Below are 21,308 nucleotides of genomic sequence, written 5' to 3'. Positions count from 1 at the left end.
TCTCTACATTTGTTCTCCGCTATTAGTGGCTTCGGAGTGACTCTTTGTTGCATGTTGAGGGCTTGTTATATGATCTATCTATGTTATTATTGTTGAGAGAACTTGCACTAGTGAAAGTATGAACCCTAGGCCTTGTTTCCTATCATTGCAATACCGTTTACGCTCACTTTTATCTTTAGCTACCTTGCTGTTTTTATTATTTCAGATTACAAAAACCTATATCTACTATCTATTTTGCACTTGTATCACCATCTCTTCGCCGAACTAGTGCACCTATACAATTTGCTATTGTATTGGGTGTGTTGGGGACACAAGAGACTTTTAGTTATTTGGTTGCAGGGTTGCTTGAGAGAGACCATCTTCATCCTACGCCTTCCACGGATTGATAAACCTTAGGTCATCCACTTGAGGGAAATTTGCTACTGTCCTACAAACCAGTGCACTTGCAGGCCCAACAACGTCTACAAGAAGAAGGTTGTGTAGTAGACATCAGGTGACGGTGTTGATGAAGTTATCGACGCAGGGCTTCGCCTAAGCACTACGACGATATGACCGAGGTGTGTAACTATAGAGGGGGGCACCACACACGGCTAAACAATGTCAATTTGTGTGTCTATGGTGTGCCCCCCTCCCCCGTATATAAAGGAGTGGAGGAGGGGGGAGGGCCGACCCTCTATGGCACGCCCTGGAGGAGTCCTACTCCCACCGGGAGTAGGATTCCCCTCCTTCCCTAGTTGGACTAGGAGAGAAGGAAGGGGGAGAGAGGGAGGAAGGAAAGGGGGGCCGACCCCCACCCAATTCGTATTGGGCTTGGGAGGGGCGCCCTCCACATGGTCTCCTCCTCCTCTCTCCCACTATGGCCCAGTAAGGCCCATATGCTTCCCGGGGGGTTCTGGTAACCTCCCGGTACTCCGGTATATGCCTGAACTCACCCAGAACCATTCTGATGTCCAAACATAGGCTTCCAATATATCAATCTTCTTGTCTCGACCATTTAGATACTCCTCGTCATGTCCGTGATCACATCTGGGACTCCGAACTACCTTCGGTACATCAAAACGCATAAACTCGTAATACCAATCGTCATCAAACGTTAAGCGTGTGGACCCTACTGGTTCAAGAATTATGTAGACATGACTGAGATACATCTCCGATCAATAACCAATAGCAGAACCTGGATGCTCATATTGGTTCCTGCATATTCTATGAAGATCTTTATCGGTCAAACCACATAATAACATACGTTATTCCCTTTGTTATCGGTATGTTACTTGCCCGAGATTCGATCATCAGTATCTCAATACCTAGTTCAATCTCGTTATCGGCAAGTCTCTTTACTCGTTCCGTAATACTTCATCCCGCAACTAACTCATTAGGTACAATTCTTCCAAGGCTTATAGTGAAGAGTATTACCGAGAGGGCCCAAAGACACCTCTCCGAAACACGGAGTGACAAATCCTAATCTCGATCTATGCCAACCCAACAAACACCTTTGGAGACACCCGTAGAGCACCTTTATAATCACCCTTTTATGTTGTGACGTTTGGTAGCACACAAAGTGTTGGGGATATAACTATTGGGTATGACCCGTCTAGGAGGGGCCGGGTCATAACCATGACGATTCATAAAGCCCAAGACAATACTTGAAGATGGCGGTTCAGTTAAGGGCCCAAAGCCCAAAGGCGACTTAAGGCTAGTAGAGATAAACCGCCATATGTACATAACTTGTATTGTAAGGCAGGAATAGTTAGAGACCAAGCCGACCACTGTTTATGAGCCGACCAGGACCGCTGGGCGTCGACCTCTGTATATAAAGGGACGACCCGGCAACGGTTCAGCACAAGTAACATCAGATCGAGAACTAGGTCAAGCGGATTCACTCCCTGGTAATCGAGACATAAGCAATCCCACCTCAAACTGGATTAAGCCATTACCTTCACCGCAAGGGGCCAAACCAGTATAAACTCGTGTGTCCTTTGTCCCGTTTTAACCCCTTTAAGATTCCTAGTTGCGATGGTCCACGATTAAGTCCTTTCACTAGGACATCTGCCATGACAATTCCATGACAGTTGGTGCCCACCGTGGGGCCAACGCACGATGGATTTGAGTTCTTGAAGGGCAGCTTCGAAGGGCTCAAAGGATATGTTGTGGGCCGGATGACCAAGAGTCGTCGCGGCAAGCTCTACATCGATGATGCAGGCTGGGACCCCGACACTGGCTCAATTGAGTATGGGTACCGGGTCCCCTTCGGCGGAATCCAAGTCTTCATCGGAAAGATCGGCGAGCCGGGCCTTGAGCCGGACATCTGCACCGATATCGTCGAGATGGCTCAGCGTGCGAGACCCGCCCGGTCTCAGCCTGCCGTGAAGCATGCCTTCGTGGGATGCATCCATGGAGGGGAATTTTCTGAAGGATCTGTGTCTGGCGGTGACACAACCATCTACTCTGATGGTGAGTCATTCACGGGTGAGACGGATTCATTGTATCACCTGCAAGACGGCGGGCTTGGGGGCTGTTCTGATGGCAGCAGTATTCTGGACCCCTTTGAGCCGCCGAGCAGAGTTGGGATCTTCATGGCTGGCATGCAACCCATTTAAAACTCTACGACTGCGGCAGCGATAACCTCCGGGTCAGCGGCAGCCGGGGCAGGAGGCCCTGCGCACCTGACGACTCAGGCGCTGATGGATCTCATGGATAGAATGACAGCCCTGTTAACCGTCGTGGTCAATCCGACGGATCAGGCTCAACATGATGCAGAAGTGGCGCGGTTACGTGAGGAGGTAGCACAAGCCAAGGAAAACCTAGCAACAGAGGATGTCAGGATGGCCGCAGAGCGGGCGGCTCTGGATGCTCGAGCCCAGCAGATTCAAACAGAAGCTCTCCAGCTCATGATGGATCTGAATGCATCAAATGAGGTCATGAGGAGAAGGCACCAGAAGGCTCCGTCTGCCTCCGTTTTATGATCCTAGAAACCTCTTTCGCACACCTGGTGTAGGCCCCAGTAACCCGCCGGAGGTAAACCGGGTTGCAACACCCGGGGATGGGATGCCAGTTCAGCCACGGGTGATGGAACCTCCTCGTCTGAATACTTCTCCACCTCACTATGTACCAACACCGCCGGGTCATTATTATAACCCTTTGGAGAACATGATCGCTGCAGCAGCATGATTGGCGGCTCTCCCGGTGGATGGTGACTCGCCGATGGCGGTTGAAACACGAAGTGTCAAAGAACTTCTTCAGACGGCTTTGGCGCAACAGGAGGCATATTCTTATAGTCAAGACAGAATTCATCGACCCCTCGCCCAAGCCGGAGCCCGAGCTATAGCAGGCACATGGATTCAGCAGCCGTTTCAAGCAACGCCAGGTGTCGTGACCAGTCGTGGGGGCATGACCCGGCGCGTGATAGAGCTCTTAACTTGGTTGATCAGGACATGATACGTCAAGAGGCCAAGCGGGCGGCTCAGCAGGCGGCTGAGCAGGTGGCTCAGCGGGCAGCTTACCAGTCTTCTCCAGTTTATCCAACAGCTTCTATTGAGGCAGGCGTGACCACTAGGACTGGAGGTGTCCCTTGTCTAGTGTCGGCTCTGCATAATGAGCGTTTTCCCAAGGATTTTAAGGGGCCTTGAAAGGTGCCTAATTACACGGCCGACTTACAGCCTCGGGTATGGATTGAAAGCTATGAGATGGCTATGGAACTACTGGAAGTCAGTGACGCTGCAATAGCCAAGTACTTCACCATGATGTTTGAAAGTGCAACTATCCCTAGGTGGTTATGGTAATTCCTAACAACATATAGCTCATTGAGCTAACATTATTCCAAGATAAATATTTCAGGAAAAGCTCAATGGATGGCATGGCATGGATGAGAAAAGTGGACCCCTCAAAATGCTAAGGACAAAAGGATTGGCTCAAGCTCAAAGCTCAAGACTCTATATTTTATATTTTAGTGATCCAAGATCACATTGAGTCTATAGGAAAAGCCAATACTTCACGGAGGGATGAGGTGTTGCTTAATGAGGTTCTTGCTTCATAGTGCTTAGTGATATGCTCCAAAACCCGCAACTACTTTCCCACATCCACATATGACCTAAACCAAAAGTCAAACTCGGCCCCACCGATTCTTTCTATCTGGCGCCACCGAGTTCAAATGTCATAGCCACTGCCACAAACCCTAGGCAAATCGGTCCCACCGATAGGGATCTCGGTCTCACCAAGATGGGATTGTAATCTATCTGTTTCCCTTCGTAATGTTTCGGTACCACCGAGATGAGCGATCGGTCCCACCGAGATTGCAATGTAAACTCCCTGTTTCCTTTTCGTAACATTTCGGTCTCACCGAAATGAGCGAACCGGTCCCACCGAGTTTACCTGACCAACTCTCTGGTTAGCTTATTACCAAAATTGGTCCCACTGAGTTTGTGTAATCGGTCTCACCGAGATTACGTTATGCCCTAATCCTATCCATATCGGTCCTACCGAGTTGCATGTCGGTCCCACCGAAAATCCTAACGGTCACTAGATTTGCTAAATCGGCCTGACCAAGTTTCTCAATTCGGTCCCACCGAGTTTGGCAAGTTGTGTGTAACTGTTAGATTTTGTGTGGAGGCTATATATACCCCTCCACCTCCTCTTCATTCGTGGAGAGAGCCATCAGAACGAACCTACACTTCCAGCATACATTTTCTGAGAGAGAACCACCTACACTTGTGTTGAGGCTAAAATATTCCATTCCTACCATAAGAATCTTGATCTCTAGCCTTCCCTAAGTTGCTTTCCACTCAAATCTTCTTTCCACCAAATCAAAATCCTGTGAGAGAGAGTTGAGTGTTGGGGAGGATATCATTTGAAGCACAAGAGCAAGGAGTTCATCATCAACACACCATTTGTTACTTCTTGGAGAGTGGTGTCTCCTAGATTGGCTAGGTGTCACTTGGGAGCATCCGACAAGATTGTGGAGTTGAACCAAGGAGTTTGTAAGGGCAAGGAGATCGCCTACTTCGTGAAGATCTACCGCTAGTGAGGCAAGTCCTTCGTGTGCGACGGCCATGGTGGGATAGACAAGGTTGCTTCTTCGTGAACCCTTCGTGGGTGGAGCCCTCCGTGGACTCGCGCAACCGTTACCCTTCGTGGGTTGAAGTCTCCATCAACGTGGATGTACGATAGCACCACCTATCGGAACCACGACAAAAACATCTGTGTCTCCAATTGCGTTTGAATTCTCCAAACCCTTCCCTTTACATTCTTGCAAGTTGCATGCTTTACTTTCCGCTGCTCATATACTCTTTGCATGCTTGCTTGAATTGTGTTGAGATTGCTTGACTTGTGCTAAGATAGCTAAAATCTGCCAAAGACTAAAATTGGGAAAAGGATAAGTTTTTATTTGGTCAAGTAGTCTAATCACCCCCCCCTCTGGACATACTTTCGATCCTACAATGTTGGATGGAACGGCCCGCACTTGGTTGAAGGGGCTGCCACCTAATTCCATCAGTTCATGGGCAGAGTTAAAGGCCCGGTTTATTCAGAACTTCAAAGATACATGCAAGCAGCCCATGTCAATTGTGGATTTGACTAATTGCAAGCAAGAGGAGGGTGAGTCCATGACCCATTGGGTGTGTCGGGTCAAGTCCATAATACATTCATCTGATAAGATGGATGCCGGCTCTGCAGTCTTAATATTGGAGGAAAAAATGCCGTTTTGAGCCTCTGAAACAGAAGCTAGGGCGGCTCAAGCGCGATTGTAATGACTTAGGCCCGCTGATGGCGGCTCTAGTCAAATACACCGACTCTGATAGTACCAAGGATCCCGAGTCTGACGATGAGAAGACAGGTAAGGGAAAGAAGAGCGGTAACACCAAGGGTCCTCAACATAATCTGGCAAATCAAGGAGGCAATAATAAACGTAAGGCTGATGGTAGCTCGGAGTTTGTGGCTAACACCAGCGCATGCAACAATCAACAACGTAAGGGGAGACCACCTCCTTGGTCCGGCGGGTCAGGTCCCACTCTTGAGCATTTGCTAAATGAGCCCTGTCCAAGGCATGGTACTCAGCAGAAACCGACCACTCACCTGTGGAAGGATTGTACGATCATGAAGGATTTCAAGAACTCTAACATGTTCAACAGCAATCATGGGCTGGGCGGCGGCTCAGGCGGTGGCGGTTTTCATGGCCCGGGTGGCGGTTCTAATTCCAACTTTCAAGGTCCTCAAGGTAATCAGGGTGGTTATAATCAGCAATCTGCCCAAGGAGGTCAGCAGCAGCAGCAATCTGGATATCAGAGCAATTCAAAGCAGCTAAATAGTGGGCAGCATCATGTGCTTACCACCAGTTTGTGCAAACGGGACCAAAAGCTTCATAAGAGGGTTGTGAACGCTGTTGAGCCGGTGGTTTCTCGTTATTTGAGGTGGTCTGAACAACCTATTCTGTGGAGTAGGGAGGATCACCATCCCCGGATTGACAATCCGGGTCACTTGGCCTTGGTGGTGGCACTTCAGGTTGGTGGATACAAATTCACTAAAGTACTCATGGATGGAGGCAGTAGCATCAACATCCTTTATTATGAGACTTTCCGTCGCATGGGGTTGACTGATAAAAACCTTAAGACGTCCAACATTGTTTTCCATGGAGTGGTGCCTGGTAAGTCGGTGTACCCAGTGGGTAAGATTGAGCTGGAAGTAGCCTTTGGAGATGAGCATGATTCCAGGGCTGAGAAGTTAACTTTTGAAGTGGTCAAAATCAAAAGCCCATATCATGCTCTGTTTGGGCGACCGGCTTATGCAAAGTTCATGGCACGGCCGTGTTATTTTATCTGCAGCTCAAGATGCCGGGTCATAAGGGAACCATCACAGTGCATGGGAGTTGGAAGATAGCCCTGAAATGTGAGGAAGGCGATGTTGCGTACGCTGAGTCTGTTTGTGCAACAGAGGAGTTGAAGTTTTACAAGGACAATGTTGACCCGGCGAACATGACGTCTTTGAAAAAGCCAACCATAGAGCATGAGCCGGTGATAAAGTTTAAATCGGTCGACGATACCAAACTGATTGATTTTGTTCCTGGCGACTCATCTAAGCAGTTCAATATCAGTGCTAACCTGGATCCCAAATAGGAAAGCGTGCTCATCGAGTTCATCCATGAGAACTGGGACATCTTTGCATGGAAACCTTCTGACATGTCGGGTGTACCGAGAGAACTCGCTGAGCACACTCTCAATATTGATCCAAAATTTAAACCGGTCAAGCAGTTTCTTCAGCGGTTCAATGAGGAGAGGCGAAAGGCCATTAGTGAGGAAGTGGCCTGGCTCTTGGCGGCCGGGTTCATTGTTGAAGTTTTTCATCCAGAGTGGTTGGCTAACCCGGTGCTAGTGCTTAAGAAGAACGGCACCTGGCGTATGTGTGTGGATTACACAGACTTAAACAAGGCTTGTCCGGCTGATCCTTTTGCTCTCCCCTGTATTGGTCAAATCATTGATGCTACGACGGGTTGTGAGCGTTTGAGCTTTTTGGACGCTTATTCTGGTTATCATCAGATCAAAATGGCAGTTAAGGACCAGGAGAAAATGATTTTTATTACTCCTTTTGGAGCTTTCTATTATGTATCCATGCCTTTTGGGCTCAAGAGTGCCCAGGCGACTTATCAGTGATGTGTGCAGATCTGTCTTCACAATAAGATTGGGTGCAATGTTCATGCTTACGTGGAGGACATTGTGGTGAAGTCCAGAGAGAAGGAAACCTTAATAGATGATTTAAAGGAAACCTTTGATAATCTCCAGGTCTATAAGATGATGCTTAACCAGGCCAAGTGCATGTTTGGTGTGCCAGCTGGCAAGCTTTTGGGTTTTCTAGTTTCTAACAGAGGCACTGAGGCTAACCTGGAGAAGATCAAGGCCATCACCTCCTTAGCTATGCCGGCATGTATCAATGATGTTCAGCGTTTGGCGGGTCGTATTGCAGCTTTAAGCCGGTTCATAAGCCGGTTAGGTGAGAAAGCCATACCGCTGTATCAGATGATGAAGAAGACATACGACTTTGTCTGGAGTGATGTTGCTAATCCTGCCTTTGAAGATTTGAAGAGACAGCTAGCTGAGCCACCGATCCTTGCTGCTTCCATTGATAAGGAGCCATTATTGTTATATGTGGCTGCTAACACACGTGCTGTCAGCGTAGCCATTATGGTGGAACGCAAGGAAGCTGGCAAGGAACATCCGGTTTACTACATCAGTGAGGTGCTTATTGAGTCCAAGCAAAGATACCCACACTGGCAGAAACTCGTTTATGGGGTGTTGATGGCAAGTCGGAAGCTTAAGCAGTATTTCCTGCGTTATCCCATCACTGTGGTCAGTTCTGCTCCTTTAGGAGATATCATTCAAAATAGAGAAGCCACAGGATGAGTCGCCAAGTGGGCCATTGAACTTGGGCCTCATGGTTTAAAATATGTGCCACACACTGCTATCAAGTTTCAAGCGCTGGTGGACTTCATCAACGACTAGATAGAGCTACAGATGCCTGAAGAGAAGTCAGACAACACATATTGGACTATTCACTTTGATGGGTCCAGGCAATTGGAGGGCTCGGGGGCCGGAGTTGTTTTAACTTCCCCTCGAGGTGACAAATTTTGTTATGTGCTAAGGTTGATGTTTCCTTGTACTAACAATGCAGCTGAGTATGAGGCCTTGCTCCATGGTCTTCGGATGGCTAAGGAGATGAGCTTAAGCCGGGTAAGGTGCTTTGGTGACTCAAATTTGGTGGCTCAGCAAGTCTCAGGCAAGTGGGATTCCAAGGATCCCCTCATGGCGGCTTATCACTGTGAAGTTGATGCCATTGCTAGACACTTCAAGGGTTACCAAGTCGAGCACATTGATTGCAGAAAGAATGAGGCGGCTGATGCTTTAAGCCGGCTGGGGTCTCAGCGTAAGCCAGTGCCACCTAACACTTTCTTGGATATTCTGCATAACCCTTCTATCAAGTTGCCTACAGAGGAAGACTTGGTTGTTCCTGACCCGGAAGCACAATTGGTGGTGGCTCTTCATGTCATCCCAGATTGGATAGTGCCATATTTGGCTTAAATGACCCGGGGCGAGTTGCCTGTGGATGAAACCTTGGCCAGGAAGATAACCCGATGGTCTAAGTCAATGACAATTACCAATGGCGAGTTGCATCATTGCAGTGTCACTGGGGCATTTCAGCGTTGTGTCTCTCCTGAGGAAGGTCAAGAAATTCTTCGTGAGATTCATGAAGGAGATTGTGGCCATCATGTCGGTTCAAAGTCCCTTCTGGCCATCATGTCGGTTCAAAGTCCCTTGTGGCCAAGGTGTTTCCTCATGGATTTTATTGGCTGACGGCTCACGCTTATGCGGAGGATCTGGTCAGTAAATGTGACGGTTGTCAGAAATTCTCAAGACGAGCTCACGTGCCGGCTCAAGAGTTGAGGATGATTCCAATTACTTGGCCATTTGCAGTCTGGGGACTCAACATCGTTGGGCCTTTCAAAAGGTCCAAAGATAAAAAGACCCACCTCTTGGTGGCGGTTGACAAATTCACAAAGTGGGTTGAGGCAGAGCCAGTTAGTAAGTGTGATGCAGCCACGACGATTCAATTCATGAAAAAGGTGATCTTTTGTTTTGGCTTTCCACACAATATTATAACTGACAATGGTACTAATCTGTCCAAAGGTGCCATGGAGGAGTTTTGTCAACGTGAGCATATTCGACTTGATGTCTCATCAGTAGCTCACCCTCAATCCAATGGTCAAGCTGAAAGAGCCAATCAGGAAATCTTGAAATGCATCAAGCCCCGGCTTTTGGCTCCTTTGCAATGGATGCCGGGTGGTTGGGTGGAGGAGTTACCCTCTATGATATGGAGCACCAATACTACCTCTAACAGGTCTACGGGTTATACGTCTTTCTTCATGGTTTACGGAGCCGAGGCGGTTCTCCCTAGTGACATCCGTCATGACTCGCCCCACGTGGCGGCTTATGTTGAGTCTGATAATGAACAAGCGCGTCGGGATGCACTCGACCTGTTAGATGAAAAGCGTGACTTGGCAGTAGCCCGCTCGGCGATTTACCAGCAGGACCTGCGCCGTTATCACAGCCGCTGGGTTAAGTCCAGAACCTTTCAAGAAGGTGATTTGGTGCTCCGGCTCATCCAGGATCAAACTGATGCACACAAGTTATCCCCACCTTGGGAAGGGCCCTTTGTGGTCAGCAAGAACTTGAACAACGGGTCATACTACCTTATCGATGTTTGAGAGCACAAAGAGTCACGTAAGTCGGAGGAAGAGACCCGCCGGCCGTGAAATATCGCTCATCTTCGGCCTTACTACACTTGAGCCACCGGCTCTCATGATGTACATATTTTGACGATGTATATATTATGATAAGTAATAAAGCAGGACCTTTGTCCTTTTCATCCTGAATGATCATATGTCATTATCATCATAATCTCAAATGACTAATTGGGGGCTGATCATATTCGAATCTAGCTTAACCCTCTTGGTCTGGCTCATGATCGTATTCGAATCTAGCCGTTAAACCTCATGATCACTAGGGGGCTTCCTATTCAAACATAGGTCGTATTTGAACCAAAGAGAACATAGCTGTCGGTACCCTCTTGATCGGCACAATGCCAAACTCACTAGGGGGCTTCTTGATCGTATTCGAATCATAGCTTAACCCCTTTTGGGTCCGACTTTGATCGTATTCGAATCAGAGTCGTTAAAAAAACTCTCAAGGTCATTTGGGGGCTTCCTGTTCAAACATAGGTCGTATTCAAACCAAAGAGAACATAGATGTCGGTACCCTCTTGATCGGCGCAACGCCAAAACCACTGGGGGCTACATGATCATATTCAAATCCTGGCTTAACCCCTTTGGTCCGGTTTACTAATCGTATTCGAATCAGAAGCCTCGATTTTTCTTTCTATTTGGCTTAAGTTTTTTGTAAACAATCTTTGGTTTTGTCTTGAGACTTTTTTGTTTAGATCTAAGTATAAGTATGGTTAAATTTAACCCGGCTTGGTTTTGGACGATAAGTCGCCAGCATATGAAAATCATCATACATTTGGAAGTGTTGGCTTCTAAGGATTGGGTTATCACCCTTACTATTCAGGTCACATAAACCGGCAGTGCAAATTCAAAAACACAGGTATGATATTATAGTTGTGTTTCAAAGCTATAATTCATAACAGGCTTATGTGTGTCTCTTTTTTCCATATTAATGGTTGTATGTAAGATATTATGACCCGCCCTGCGGTAAGCCGTCAAGGGTTCTTGTGATCTATTTCTGTGTGCAGGACAGTTCAAAGACTTTTTTATGCATAAGGAAAACAGATGATAAGTATAAAAAGGGGTGAATATAAGACGGTGATTTAACAGTGTTGAGTACCAAAACATGCACGATGGCACAACAAAGCAAAGTCATTTCTACCCTATTACATGACTCCCCGAGTACAAATGATTAAATTATTTTTCAGCAGGCTACCAATATGAGTCGGCCGGTGGATCAATTCTCTTGTTGACCTGAAGCTTCCGGATCAACCCTCTCCGCTCCTTCATCCTGTTCCCTGTCTTGGAAGGTTGATGATGACCAGTCAATGCCATTCAAAGCTTCAAATTCAGCTTAATCATCAATTAGTCCGGCCGGGTCAACTTCATGGGCGAAGGTATGCTTACGGATTGGTGGGATCAGGCTTGTCACTTTATAATGTGGCGTCAGCATCCTCCGATTCTCCGCGTCGTAACCCGGATGGTACTTGGTGAGATCCGCCTCATCAGCAATCAGGGTGGCCACAGGGCGTATTTCCTTCACACAAGCGGCAAAGTCCTCCTGTTCAAATGAAGTGCCATCCTCCTTAAGGCTGGATACCCAATGGCGATGTCGGCCGGGTCTAATTCCGGTAGCCAAGCTTTGGCCCGGCTTAAGGCAGCCACGGCTCCGGCTCTCATAAACGATCGCCTTAATTCATTGAATCGCTGGGGCAGCACAGAAAGCTTCTTTAGCACATCCACCAGGAGTGTGGGGACTTCGTTTGACAGGGCAACTGTGGCTAAGGCACGCTAAGATCCAGTGTAAAGTTGTTCCACGAGCGTATAAACCGCCTTTAGCTTCACCAGCATCTCCTGATTGAGATTTGTGCTCCTGGGGCCTGCATAGCAATATTAGGTGAGTTAATGACAATTCATATGATCACTAGAAAGATTCAATATTTGACACTTGCAAGGCGACTTACCAAAGATTGTTGAGACCATCTGAGATACATGGCATTTTAAGCTGGACAATTCAGTGGTCACCTCTTCAAGAGCCGCCTCTGCTTTCTCAGCTCGATGGGTTAAGGCGATCTTTTCCTCAGCCCATGCCTTTTTCTCCACTTCAAAGTCTGTTTTCAGTTTCTCTTGTTCAGACACACTGAATTCAAATTTGGAATTGGCTATTTGGGTTCAGTCTCCTGTGCCTCCAGGCGGTTCTTCAATTCAGAAGTTGAGTAGTGGTGGCCTGTACAAATATCGGGTCAAAATCATGAATATTAGCATACAATGTTAAGTCCCAAGCCTTTTGCAAGCAACAACACATGGCACTTGGGGGCTAATGTCTACCGAAGGATTCTATCTAAGTGGCGGTTCATGAGAGTAAGTCCCAAGCACTTTGCAAGGAAGAGTACTTGGCACTTGGGGGCTAATGCATATTGTTGTTAAATCTACACAAGTATTATATTCTACACAAGCAAGTGAAGGACCGACTCATTCATGTTGATTAAACCGGCCCTTGGGGACTATGGATTAAGCCGAATTTTTACAAGTTTGACCAAAGGATATTACTAATGCTTATACGTTTATTCTAAGTCTACATCATATTCATCATAAGCAATAGACTTAGGGGCTGGCATAGTAAGGATAATTCAGTGAAGGGAAGAGTTTATACCTCAAATTTCTAGTGCATTTGCTTCACCATATCAACTTCGAGGTCACAATTGCTGTGCACTTGGCTAAGATAGCCAGAAAAAACTTCCCCAATTCTCATGTGAGTATAATCAGCAATGTCAAATCTGAGCTTACGGCGTTCCAGGTGCTCCTCCTTAGCAGAACACTTGGCTAGCACAGTAGGTCTCCCAGGCTCGGTGTAGCCTGTCTTGGAAATTTCAACATCAGCATCTTGTGGGTCGTCTGTCTTGGACGGGCTAGAAGCTTCGGGGTTTACAGAGCCGTCGGCGGCTTGATCAGCAGGCGGGTCAGCGGTTGGCGTTGGTGTGTCATGAGCCGGTTCAAGCAGCGACTCAGGAACAGAGGCTTCCGGTGCGGTCGTTTGGAGTTCTGACTCGTTGACGGAGGGCTCTTCGGCCGGCTTGCTCTTCTTCACCCTCTTGCTGGGCTTTGCTTTTCCACTGCATAAAGATCAAAAAGATCAGTACAAATATAAAGAATTGAAATGAATACAAGATAAGTAAATCATCATTACCCTGGAGTGGTCTTAAAAGCCGACATGTTGGACTGAATTGAGTCGCCGGAGGAAGGTGAATTTTCTTGATAATTTGAATTAGAAGAGTTGAGTGGTTGACGAGTGAGACCCGCCAACGGATAAAAAGGATTTAAGTCGGAGATGACCTAGTTCCGGTGCTTCCTTGGTGTATTTGGTAAGCCGGAGGAGAGTTCCACGTCCTTGCTGGTACGGGTCTGCCTCCGGCTCTCATGAATCTGTCTCTTCAAAAGAAATTGAGGATCCTGATAAGCTAAGGGATGTGAAAATCTTACTTTCTGGGTTACTCTTCGGATTTTCTGTCTTGGAAAAGGCTCGGAGTCGGAGGAAATAATAGTTACCTCTTCATATGCTCCGTGACTCATTCCCGTGTCATCCTGATGATAATTAGTGTCGATAAGGTGGTTAACAAAGGAGCCAAGAGAGTCAAGAGCTACCTCCGACTCAGAGGTATCTTCTAGTCGAAGCAAGCCAGAGGCGCTGGTCTTCTTTCCTTTCTTCTTGGCGGCTCTCTTGGCCTTCCTGTCTCTCTTCGCAGCCTCATGATCATACTTTGTCTTCCAAAATTTGTCGTCAACCTATGAAAATCAGCAAAGGCTTGAGTAAAGACAAAACATCAAGGATGAAGGTAATTTATTCAGTTTGGCGGCTTGCCGCTGGAGCCAGGTTAGCTTTGCAAAAAGGGCTTAAGCCCACCTTGCCACAGTCTGCTAGTCTCTCATTCAAGAGTGACTTTGTCATATCATTAATGACGTCGTCAAGTAAATCGTCAGGGCTGTGCCGCAGAGGGTCATTCTTCTCACCCATGTAGGTGCACATCAAAACGGAGCGGTGGCTCAATGGAACGATCCGCGAGGCAACCCAAACCCAGACCAAGTCAATACCATTTAAACCGTTCCCCAAAAGAGCCTTGACTTTAGCCATAGTGGGGGCGAGTTTCTGGCGATCAGCAGCTGACAAGTTGTCTGGAAGAGGATGATTAGACTCGAGGCGTAAGGCGCGAAAGCCGGGCAGAGGGTTCTCATCAGCTGGAGAAGTATCTTGGCAGTAGAACCATGTCTGGTTCCAGTATTTGGGGCGACTCAGTGGATTCACATAAGGGAAAATGGTGTCTCTCTGTTGTTGGATTGAGACCCCGCCGAGCTCCAAACTAGGTCCATTGGCATATTCGTTCTGGCAGTTCAAATAAAACAACTCTCTGAAGAGTAGCAAGCTGGATTCTTCTTGAAGATACACCTCACAGAACACTTGAAAGTTGCAAATATTAGACACGGAGTTGGGTCCGATGTCTTGAGGACGGAGGTCAAAAAAGTGCAAGACGTCTCTGAAGAACTTTGAGCCGGGTGGTGAAAAGCCTCGGATCATATGATCAGTAAAGACAATGACTTCCACCTCTTTGGGTTGAGGCTTTTCCTCTGTTGGGTCAGGATCACGGTATGACATGATTTCCTTTTTTTGGCAGATAGCCGGTTTTCACAAAGTCATCAAGGGTACTATCCATGATGATGGATTTGACCCAGTTGCATGAAGTGCTTGTTTTGGGCGGCATTGTGAAGAAGGAAGCCTAACAAAGAGTAAAAATTGCCAGTTCAAATTTAAGCCGGACGAAAAATATTACAGCATGTTCAGAATGGCGGCTTATAAAGGGGCCTAATGGTATATGGCTAATAAAGTCTGGTTATTTAAAGCACCGAGAGCAGTCAAGTTATTTAAGCCGCCATGTGTGGTTGATGTTATCTATTGGGCATTGCAATTTAAGTCAGTGATTAGAGCCTCCATGGCTAGGTGGATCTATCAAAACACAGATGTTTGGCTAAGTGTCACATAAACAGGTTTCACAGATTGCAATTATTATTTTGGATCAATGGATGCTCAGAAAAAGAAAATAATCTAGACCTAAAAAACCAGTACAGATGAGTTCGTAAGTTCTAATGAGGTCTCTTTACAGAGAAAGGGGATCCACTAGTATCAAAAGCGGAAGCAAAACAACCACCACATGAGTTCTATATTGCTTTTGGATCAAAAGAGGCTACGATGGAGGAACTATGGAAAAACCATGCAGAACACGATGAACAGTCAGGAACCCTAATGCGATCTAAAGCATGGAAGAAGAAGCACTTACAGATGAAGATTCAACTGCGGCGGGGCACCGACGTACTCTGGTCCAACTCAGGTTGATGCAGCGGCCGAGGTTGAGGAGGACGAGGTGCTCTGCGGCGGTGCCGGAGCTCGAGCAGCAAAAGGGTTGTGAGAGGAAGAAGACATTGGAAAGGGGGAGAATGAGCAAAGACTGGGTCGTGGCTATTTATAAGGGAAAGACTGATAAGTGAGCGCAAAAAATGAGGAGGCCAAAAATATGGTTATCCAGCTACCAGGATGCCTTGATTCTCGGGATGGTCATTAAGATAAGGATCTGTTGAGATATGTGGGATAAACTGTGAAGTTAATGATAGATGACGTCATGGCGGGTTATGACATATCCAGAAGGTGACGTCATGACGGGTTATGAACTCTCGCGCAAATGAAGACAGAAGATTTTTTCTAAGTGTTGTAGATTGACATGAACCAGTTCAAATCAATCTGGGGCCTAATGTTGGGGATATAACTATTGGGTATGACCCGCCCAGGAGGGGCCGGGTCATAACCATGATGATCTATAAAGCTCAAGACAATACTTGAAGATGGCGGTTCAGTTAAGGGTCCAAAGCCCAAAGGCGACTTAAGGCCCGTAGAGATAAACCACCATATGTACATAACTTGTGTTGTAAGGCATGAATAGTTAGAGACCGAGCCGGACACTGTTTATGAGTCGACCGGGACTCTGTGAGCCGCTGGGTGTCGACCTCTGTATATAAAGGGACGACCCGGCGGCGGTTCAGCACAAGTAACATCAGATCGAGAACTAGGTCAAGCGGATTCGCTCCCTGGTAATCGAGACATAAGCAATCCCACCTCAAACTGGATTAAGCCATTACCTTCACCGCAAGGGGGCAAACAAATATAAACTCCCGTGTCCTTTGTCCCATTTTAACCCCTTTAAGCTTCCTAGTTGCAATGGCTCCACGACTAAGTACTTTCACTAGGACATATGCCGTGACAATTCCATGACACAAAGTGTTCCTCTGGTATTTGAGAGTTGCATAATCTCATAGTCCGAGGAACTTGTATAAGTCATGAAGAAAGCAGTAGCAATGAAACTAACACGATCATAATGCTAAGCTAACGGATGGGTCATGTCCATCACATCATTCTCCTAATGATGTGATCCCATTCATCAAATGACAACACATGTCTATGGTTAGGAAACTTAACCATCTTTGATTAACGAGCTAGTCAAGTAGAGGCATACTAGGGACTATATGTTTTGTGTATGTATTCACACATGTACTAAGTTTCCGGTTAATACAATTCTAGCATGAATAATAAACACTTATCATGAATTAAGGAAATAATAATAACTTTATTATTGCCTCTAGGGCATATTTCCTTCAGTCTCCCACTTGCACTAGAGTCAATAATCTAGATTACATAGTAATGACTCTAACACCCATGGAGCTTTAGTGTTGATCATGTTTTGCTCATGAGTGAGGCTTAGTCAACGGGTCTGCAACATTCGGATCCATGTATATCTTGCAAATCTCTATGTCCCCTTCCGACACTTGATGACGGATGGAATTGAAGTGTCTCTTGATGTGCTTGATTCTCTTGTGAAATCTGGATTCCTTTGCCAAGGCAATTGCACCAGTATTGTCATAAAAGATTTTCATTGGACCCGATGCACTAGGTATGACACCTAGATCGGATATGAACTCCTTCATCCAAACTCCTTTATTCGCTGCTTCCGAAGCAGCAATGTACTCCGCTTCACACGTAGATCCCGCCACGATGCTCTGCTTGGAACTGCACCAACTGACAGCTCCTCTATTCAATAAAAATACGTATCCGGTTTGCGACTTAGAGTCATCCGGATCAGTGTCAAAGCTTGCATCGACGTAATCATTTACGACGAGCTCTTTTTCACCTTCATAAATGAGAAACATATCCTTAGTCCTTTTCAGGTATTTCAGGATGTTCTTGACCGCTGTCCAGTGTTTCACTTCGGGATTACTTTGGTACCTCTCTGCTATGCTTATAACAAGACATACATCAGGTCTGGTACACAACATTACATACATGATAGAACCTATGGCTGAAGCATAGGGAATGCCTTTCATTTTCTCTCTATCTTCTGTGGTGGTCGGGCTTTGAGTCTAACTCAACTTCACACCTTGTAACACAGGCGAGAACCCTTTCTTTGACCGATCCATTTTGAACTTCTTCAAAACTTTATCAAGGTATGTGCTTTGTGAAAGTCCAATTAAGCATCTTGATCTATCTCTATAGATCTTGATGCCTAATATGTAAGCAGCTTCTCCAAGGTCTTTCATAGAGAAACTCTTATTCAGGTACCCCTTTATGCTATCCAGAAATTCTATATTATTTCCAATTAACAATATGTCATCTACATAAGATCAGAAATGCTACAGAGCTCCCACCCAAGTATGTAGCAAAAATAGTATTATTAAAAATTACATTCAAATACAAATTCAACAATATTTCTATTGTTACATGTACTAACATTTTGCTAGTCAGATATGTGGTCAAATTTTGACTCGAAAAATGATGGGGGACTAATAACCCAGACCAAGGTAGTAGAGGCGTACGAACGACCTTCCATGTCGTTTTCCCCTACAATTTTGTTGTTGGTTGTTTGTTAATTCGTAAACGAAAATGTTATCTAACGAACGCCAGCTGGAAATGGGGTGGTAAGCGAACATTTTTATGGTAAGTTTACCTGATAAGGGATGGAAAATCCTGTCTTTTTTGCCGCAAAATCTCTTTTCTTCCTAGAAATTATTATGTGTTTATGAAGAAACTGCCAACCTCATACAACTTAACTTGCCAAAAGTGGTCGCAAATGCTTACTCCTCCCAGAGAACGTTTGCCAGCTAGTTCTTGGCTTCTCTTCTATGTCAATAACACAATTTTTTTTGTAGTCTTTCATGTTTTCGGCTTCAACAATTGTTATGAGGACACCATTTACTTCAAGATGTCCAACAGCAAAGTAGGATATTCTTCAGTATATTTGCAACAATTGTCCTTGTTAAACATAAAATCTGATCAACACTACAAAAAGAATCCACATGTAGTGGTTGGTGTCCGCACCTCCCAGAACTTCACGGCCAAACCATAGTATTAAACTGCAAAAAGTAATACAAAACTATGCAATTGAACTAAGACATCTACTTGCATTATTCATTTGAAAAGTCATATAAATCAATGATTTGACCAATCAACATTCAATATAGCACGGCGATAGTGTACGAATAATTCACAATACTAACAATAATGGTCTTCACAACCTCAACAGAAGGCAGTTTCAACGGTAATGGTAAAATAGCAGTGGTAGTACCAATCACTTCGAAGTTGCAGCACCGCAACAAAGTGTGTGGGTATGGGTGCAATATTCGATGGCATGAATACACAAATAAAATATAAACAACAATAAGATAGGAGGAAGATGTGCTGCACGCAAGAAGTGCAAAAGTTCTCTTACATAAACAAAGGTCATAGTATTGCTGCAAATATGCTTCGAAAGCTAGGGAATCTAACTTCTATATACATATGAATCTATTAGTGAAATCTAGAACAGAAGTAGAAATAATATTTAATCAAACACCCAGAGTATCATAGCCTGCTATAACAACGCTCACCACATGTTTGGTTGTGCAAGCACAGGCGAAGCTACCTCCCGGCATCCTCGGGCAGCTGCCCGGGTTGCTCCGGCCATTCTCCACTAAGTAGTACACATAAACCGTGATTAGTATCACTAGTTACACGGGCAAATGTTGGACAACATCACTGTAGATAGGCTTTGCCCAGGCTCCTTGAGTTGGTTGGCTGCCACTGTGTGCAAGAAGATGATTCTACCATGGAAACAACAAACAAGGCAAAGAAAATGTCTTCATGCCAACTAAGAAAAAGGAAAATGTCTTCATTCGTTTTTTCTTTGATCCATATACTAGAAGAAATGCATGAATGCAGGAACTCTAAACACAACGACATATAGATACTAATGGTTGTATGTGGTAATGGGAACTTGATTGTTTTGAAATCTCACAAGCCCCCACTCAAGCTCATCGAGTCACCGTGACTACGTTGGGCAAGCCACATCAGGCTATTAGTTATTTTGAAAATAAAACATAAATTAAGTAAGGGATAGGTTAGCTAACCTGATTGTTTCCAAGCTCACCATGCACCATGTCACTTAGCCCTAGGTAGCCGATAAGGTAATTACGTATCAGCATGTAGCTCGAAACCTGGTCAAATCCATCCCCCTTGGAGAATAAGTGAGTGGATTACTAACAACCCGTCGATACATTACGATTTAGGAGAGAACATTAGAAGTTTATTGCAAAGCTACGATACCAAGGGACGCTGAGGATAGCAATTTAACCATGCTAAAAATAGTCTTGAAAAAAAATCTGAAATCTGCACCATGTTGTTGTTGATGCTCTGATCCTTGATTTCCACAATAAATAGAGTTGACCTTGTCTCATACGATACTACCAACATATTATTTGAACCAAGTTACTTTTCACCACATAATCCACCTGGCAACAACTCTTAGGCCTCCTTTAATAAACATCTACCTTCGAGGAACCAAAAATTCCAATAACGTATACAATATCATTCTCAGGTGATTGAACAACCTGCTTGATGTATATGTTGCACATAAATTGAAATGCAAGTTAGTATTGTTTTCCTGGTATTTTTGAACAATTACTATGGGTGTGTGGTTATGTATACCCTGAACTACTTCCGCTAATTAATGACTCTATCAATGCTTGAACATAATAAATCCATTGTCCAGTTGAAACTAAAAAACCAAGTTATCCTTTATGACTTTATTGCATGACAACAAAAAAGAAATTGATCACTCTAAATAGGCGAAAAAAAGATTAATATATTCTATTATCCACATATGAAAAATTGCCAATGCAACCAAAACTGCAGGAACGACTGTTGTTGTGAGGGTTTGAAGATTGGCTTCCCAGAACATTGGTCCATCAGGAAGATTCCATGCCCTCGATATACTACCTCCCGAAGAAAGAGAAAAAACATCTCAATACATGTTCAAAATCAGATCAATCTGAAAAATGATCGAAATTTGGTTGCAATTTAATTTTTCTCCTTAGCAAACTAAATTTAGCACAATGCAATGCATATATGCAAAAAACACTAAGAAAAATAATGGAGCACCAATAGGTGGCAATGTGTGAAAAATGTGTTACATAGGAAGGTGCAGTAGCCAGTCATGTTAAATTGGTCTGTCATTGTCAATTTTAATTACTTCAGAGTCAACTCAATGGTGTTGGACAGTCAGTTATCTATGCAACTAATACACTAAAGACATAAATTATAACCTCAAGCATGTGCAATATCATATTTTAGGAAGGAATTTGTGATTTTGGGGGATCAACATTCAATGACGAATCATTTCTCCATAGTATGAAGAGTGATTATGTCGCGACTAATGATTTTGATCCTGACAACACATTGTTTTCTTATTTTGATCAATTGGATGCAGAGTGTGAGATACGAAATTTGATCAATTCCAACCCTTCGACTCATGGAGGAAGAAAGTAATTCGGGCCTTAAATTGCACTGCAGATGAGGATATTTCTTTTGAGAGGGGATGGCAGAGATCACTCCCGATGCGGTCCCCATGAAAGATCAAACGAACCAAAAGTATTGGAAGCCTATCAAGTAAAACATCCGTGATGGGGTAGGATCCAAGAGATG

This window comes from Triticum aestivum, chromosome 4B (assembly GCF_018294505.1).
Source record: "Triticum aestivum cultivar Chinese Spring chromosome 4B, IWGSC CS RefSeq v2.1, whole genome shotgun sequence".
Lineage (NCBI taxonomy): Eukaryota > Viridiplantae > Streptophyta > Magnoliopsida > Poales > Poaceae > Triticum > Triticum aestivum.
This window is presented reverse-complemented; position numbering follows the sequence as displayed.